Genomic DNA, 5,981 nt, shown 5'->3' with positions numbered 1-5,981 from the left:
TATGTGGGGCATCCTACGATTTCAGCTTTCAAAAGAAGCTGGAATACCATATCAATAAAAGGAAAAAGACACTTGATCATCTCAATAGACACAAAAACCTTGACAAACACTTTCATGATAAAAACAAGAGTAGAAGGGAACTTCCTCAACCTGATATAGGACGTTTAGGAAAACCCATGGGTTTATTCATCATTGTATTAGAAGTTCTAGCCAGGGCAATTAGGCAGGAGAAAAAGAGCATCCAGACTGAAATTGAGAAGACAAAGCTATGTCTATATGTAGATGATATGATCTTGTATACAGATAACCGTAAAGAATCTCCAAATAAAACTGCTAAAAAATGAATTCATCAGCTGCAGTATACAAGATTAACATACAAAAACTAGTAGTGCTATATACCAGTCACGAACAATATGAAATTAAGAAAACAATTCTCTTAAATATCTACAATAACATCAGAAAGAATAAAATATTTAGGGATGAACAATATAAGTGCAAAACTTACATGGGGAAAAGTACAAAATATTACTTAAGGAAATAGACATTCCACGTTCATGAATGGGAAGGGTTAATATTGTTGAGATGGCAATACTGAAATTGATCTAACGCAATCCTATCAGAATCCCAGCTGGCTTCCTCTAGTAGAAATCAGGCTGATTCTAAATGTCATATAGAAATTCAAGAGATGCAGGAGATACCCAGATCAATCTTGAAAACAGTTGGAGGATTCACATTTCTTGATTTCAAAACTACTGTATTAAATTTTTTTTTTTTTTTTTTTTTTTTTGAGACAGAGTCTTGCTCCGTTGCCCAGGCTGTTGTGCAGTGGCACAATCACAGCTCATTGCAGCCTCAACCACCCAGGCTCAAGGGATCCTTCACCTCATCCTCCCAGGTAACTGGGACTACAAGTGCGCACCACTGCACCTGGCTAATTTATTTATTTATTTATTTTTAGAGACAGGGTCTCACTATGTTGCCCAGGCTGGTCACAAACTTCTGAACTCAATTGATCCTCCTGCCTTGACCTCCCAAAGTGTAGGGATTACAGCACACCTGTGAGCCACCACACCTGGCCTGATTTGAAAACTTGTAACAAAGCCAGGTGCAGTGGCTCACGCCTGTAATCCCAGCACTTTGGGAGGCCAAGGCAGGTGGGTCACTTAGGGTCAAGTGTTTGAGACCAGCCTGGCCAACATGATGAAACCCCATCTCTACTAAAAAAAAAAAAAAAAAAAAAAAAATCCGGGCATAGTGGCGCGTGCCTGTAGTCCCAGCTACTCTGGCCAGAGGCCGAGGCAGGAGAATCACTTGAACCCAGGAAGCAGAGGTTGTGGTGAGCCAAGACTATGGCCACTGCACTCCAGCCTGGGCAACAGAGTGAGTGAGACTCTGTCTCAAAAAACAAAAACCAAAACTTACAATAAGGCTACAGTAATCAAGACGGTGTAGTACCAGCATAAGGGCAGACATATAGGCCAATACAATTGTGAGTCCAGAAATGAACCCAGACATTTGTGGCCAACTGATTTTTCAATAGAGATAAAAATAACATTCAATGGGGGAAATAATTTTCAACAAATGATGTTGGGACAACTGGATATCCATGTGCAAAGGAATGAATTTTGACCCTTCCGTCACAGTGCATTCAAAAATCAATTCAAAATAGATTAAAGACCCAAATGTAAGAGCTACAACTATAAAATTCTTAGTAGGAAACATAAGTGTGAATTTCATGACCGTGGATTTGGCAATGGTTTCTTAGGACACCAAAAGCACATGCAACTAAAGAAAACAATAGATAAGTTGAACTTCATTAAAATTAAAACAAAAACTTTTGTGCTTCAAACAGTACCACCAGGAAAGTGAAAAGACAACCTTTACAAAATGGGGGAAAATATTTGCACATTGTATATCCTATAGGGATCTAATATTCAAAATATATAAGGAACTATTACAACTCAGCAATAAAAAGACAACCCAATTTAAAAAATGAGCAAAATATCTTAACAGATATTTCTCAAAAAAAGATGTATAAATGGCCAATAAACACATGAAAAGATCCTCAGCATCATTAGTCATCAAGAAATTTAAATCAAGACTATAATAAGATACCGCTGAACACCCACTAGGATGGTTGTAATAATGATAAAAAAGGGAGCTCTTTCCTTTCGCTGCTGCGACTACAGCCATGAGTATGCTCAGGCTTCAGAAGAGGCTCCCCTGTAGTGTCCTCCACTGTGGCAAGAAGAAGGTCTGGTTAGACCCCAATAAGACCAATGAAATCGCCAATGCCAACTTCCATTAGCAGATCCGGAAACTGATCAAAGATGGGCTGATCATCTCCAAGCCTGTGACGGTCCATTCCCAGGCTTGATGCCAGAAAAACACCTTGGTAGAAAAACACCAGAAAAACACCTGCCCTTGGAAGGGCAGGCACATAGGCATAGATAAGCAAAAGGGTACAGCCAATGCCCGAATGCCAGAGAAGGCCATGTGGATGAAGAGAATGAGGATTCTGGGCTGGCTTCTCAGAAGATACCGTGAATCTAAGAAGATTGATCACTACATGTATCACAGCCTGTACCTGAAGGTGCAGGGGAATGTGTTCACAAACAGGTGGATTCTCATGGAACACAGCCACAAGCTGAAGGCAGACAAGGCCCACAAGAAGCTCCTGGCTGACCAGGCTGAGGCCCGCAGGCCTAAGACTAAGGAAGCACGCAAGCGCAGTGAAGGCGCCTCCAGGCCAAGAAGGAGGAGATCATCGAGACTTTGTCCAAGGAGGAAGACACCAAGAAATAAAAGCTCCCCTTTTGTCTGTTCATACTGACCTCCGTGATTACATAGATCAACCATTAAAATAAAACAAGCCTTTATCTGCTTGCCAAAAAAAAAAAAGATAAAAAGGAAAATAACTAGTATTGGTGACGATGTAGAGAAATTACAGTCCTGGTACATTGGAGGTGGGAATGTAAAATGGTGCAATCGCTATGGGAAACAGCTTGGAGATTTCTCAATAAGTTAAACATAGAATTACCATATGACTCATCAGTTCCACTCCTAGGTATACACCCAAAATAACTGAAAGCAGGTATTCGAACAAATACTTGTACATGAATATCATGTACATTATTATTATTATTATTATTATTATTATTATTTGAGACAGAGTCTCACTCTGTCACCCAGGCTGGAATGCAATGGCGTGATCTTGGCTCACCGCAACCTCCACCTTCCAGGTTCAAGCGATTCTCCTGCCTCAGCCTCCTGAGTTGCTGGGATTACAAACGCGTGCCACCACACCTGGCTAATTTTTGTATTTTTAGTAGAGACAGGGTTTCATCATGTTGTTCAGGCTGGTCTCGAACTCCTGACCTCAGGTGATCCGCCCACCTTGGCCTCCCAAAGTGCTGGGATTACAGACGTGAGCCACCGCGTCTGGCCTCATGTACATAATTTTTTTTTTTTTTTTTTTTTGACAGAGTCTTGCTCTGTTGCCCAGGCTGGAGTGCAGTGGCACGATCTCAGCTCACTACAACCTCTGCCTCCCGGGTTCACACCATTCTCCTGCCTCAGCCTCCCGGGTAGTTGGGACTACAGGCGCCTGCCACCACGCCAGGCTAATTTTTTGTATTTTTAGTAGAGACGGGGTTTCACCATGTTAGCCAGGATGGTCTCAATCTCCTGACCTCGTGATCTGCCCGCTTCAGCCTCCCAAAGTGTTGGGATTACAGGTGTGAGCCACCGCACCTGGCTCATGTACATAATTCTTAATAGCCAAAAAGTGGAAACAACCCAAATGTCCATCAAATGATGAGTGGATAAAATGTGGTATATCCATATGAAGAAAGATTGTTCAGCCATAAAAAGGAATGAAGTATTGATACATGCTACAGCATAGATGAACTTTGAAATAATTATGCTAAAGAAGCCACTCACAAAAAATTACATATTGCATGATTCCATTTATATGAAATGTCCATAATAGGTACATCTATACAGAAAGAAAATAGGCCGGGCGCAGTGGCTCACACCTGTAATCCCAGCACTTTGGGAGGCAGAGGTGGGCAGTGAAACCCCGTCTCTACTAAAAATACAAAAATTAGCTAGATGTGGTGGCGTGTGCCTGTAGTCTCAGCTACTCGGGAGGCTGAGGCAGGAGAATTGCTTGAACCTGGGAGGCGGAGGTTGCAGTGAGCCAAGATTGAGCCACTGCACTCCAGCCTGGTGACAGAGCGAGACTGTCTCAAAAAAAAAAAAACAAAAACAGATTAGTGGTTACCTAGGGCTTGGAGTTATTGGGGGGAAATGGAGAGTGAATTGGGGGGAAATGGAGAGTGAATTGGGGGGAAATGGAGAGTGACTGCTAATAGGTACAGAGATTTTTGGTGGATAATAAAATGTTCCATAATTAGTGGTAATGGTTTACAACTCTGAAGTTTCTAAAAATTTTACATTTTTAAATTAAATTAAGTTTTTTTTTTTTTGATGTGGGGTCTTGCTCTGTCACCCAGGCTGGAGTTCAGTGGCATGATCTTGGCTCACTGCAACCCCCACCTCCCGAGTTCAAGCTCTTTTCCTGCCTCAGCCTTCCAAGTAGCTGGGACTACAGGCATGTACCACATTGCCTGGCTAATTTTTGTATTTTTAGTAGAGACGGGGTTTCACCATGTTAACCATGCTGGTCTTGAAGTCCTGACCTCAAGTGATCCGCCCACCTCGGCCTCCCAAAGTGCTAGGATTACAGACGTGAGCCACCACACCCAGCCTTATTTATTTATTTATTTATTTATTTATTTATTTATTTATTTATTTGAGATAGAGTCTCACTCTGTCTCCTAGTCTGGAGTGCAGTGGTTTGATCTTGGCTCACTACAACCTCTGCCTGCCGAGTTCAAGTGATTCTGCTGCCTCAGCCTCCCATGTGTCTGGGATTACAGGCACCCGCCACCATGACCAGCTAATTTTTGTAGTTTTAGTAGTGACGGTGTTTTACCATATTGGCCAGGCTGGTCTCAAACTCCTGACCTCAAGTGATCCACCTGCCTTGGCCTCCCAGAGTGCTGAGATTACAGGCATGAGTCACCGAGTGTGGCCTAACAATTGTACACTTTAAATGGGTGAATTTTATGGAATGTGAATTATGTGTTGCCTTGTTAAAAAAAAAATTATGGAGATGGAGACCTGACCCTAGTGTAAGGGGATGGGGAGAGTAGATCTAGAGTGGAGACACCACTTTTAGGAGGTATGATCATGAAGGGGGTGGAAGAGAGAGAGAGAGGGAGGGGAAGCACCGTACGGGGTGAGGAGCAGAAGCAGGGTGGCTTGTTTGCTTGTTCTTGTTTTTGTGTTTGTTTCTGAGAAAGGATCTTGCTGTCACTTAGGCTGGAGTACATGGCACAATCACAGGTTACTGCAGCCTCAGCCTCCTGGGCTCAGGAGATCCTCCCACCTCAGCCTCCTGAGTAGCTAGGATTAGACGTATGAACCATCATGCCTGGCTAATTTTTTTACTTTTTTGTAGAGATGGGGTCTTACTATGTTGCCTAGGCTGGTCATGAACTCCTAGGCTCAAATGGTCCTCCTGTCTTGGCCTCCGGAAGTGCTGGGGTTGATGGCCTGGTTTCGTTTCAAGATGGCCAAGACTTTAGGAGTTGTGATCAGTGAGGACATTACCTGTACGTTGCCAGGCCAGGCCTCTTCCTTGAACTCCAGACCCAGAAATCCAATTGCCTCTTTGACATACCACCTGGATGGCCCATTGGCACCTCTAACGCCACATGTTTAAACCGAAGCTCATCATCTTCATCTTTTTCCAAATGTTTTCTTCACCCCAGCCTGGCTCTTCCTTTTCTCATCCTTCATAGTCAGTTCCCAAACCCTGCCAATTGTGTTTCCTAAAATATCATGCATCTACCCCTCTCATTCATGCTGTCAGTGTAGGTGAATCCCTCATCTGTCAATTCTCCCATGCTTGC

At 43.0% G+C, this 5,981-nt stretch overlaps 1 pseudogene; it reads left to right on the top strand.

Annotated features, from left to right (window-relative positions):
* The first annotated feature begins 2,191 nt into the window (after positions 1-2,191).
* On the top strand, positions 2,192-2,805 carry LOC105533806 (annotated as a pseudogene).
* Positions 2,806-5,981: the final 3,176 nt, after the last annotated feature.

Source organism: Mandrillus leucophaeus, unplaced genomic scaffold, assembly GCF_000951045.1.
Source record: "Mandrillus leucophaeus isolate KB7577 unplaced genomic scaffold, Mleu.le_1.0 Scaffold1288, whole genome shotgun sequence".
Taxonomy (NCBI): domain Eukaryota; kingdom Metazoa; phylum Chordata; class Mammalia; order Primates; family Cercopithecidae; genus Mandrillus; species Mandrillus leucophaeus.
Note: the sequence above shows the minus strand (reverse complement) of the source record. Positions and strands in the feature narration are given on the sequence as shown.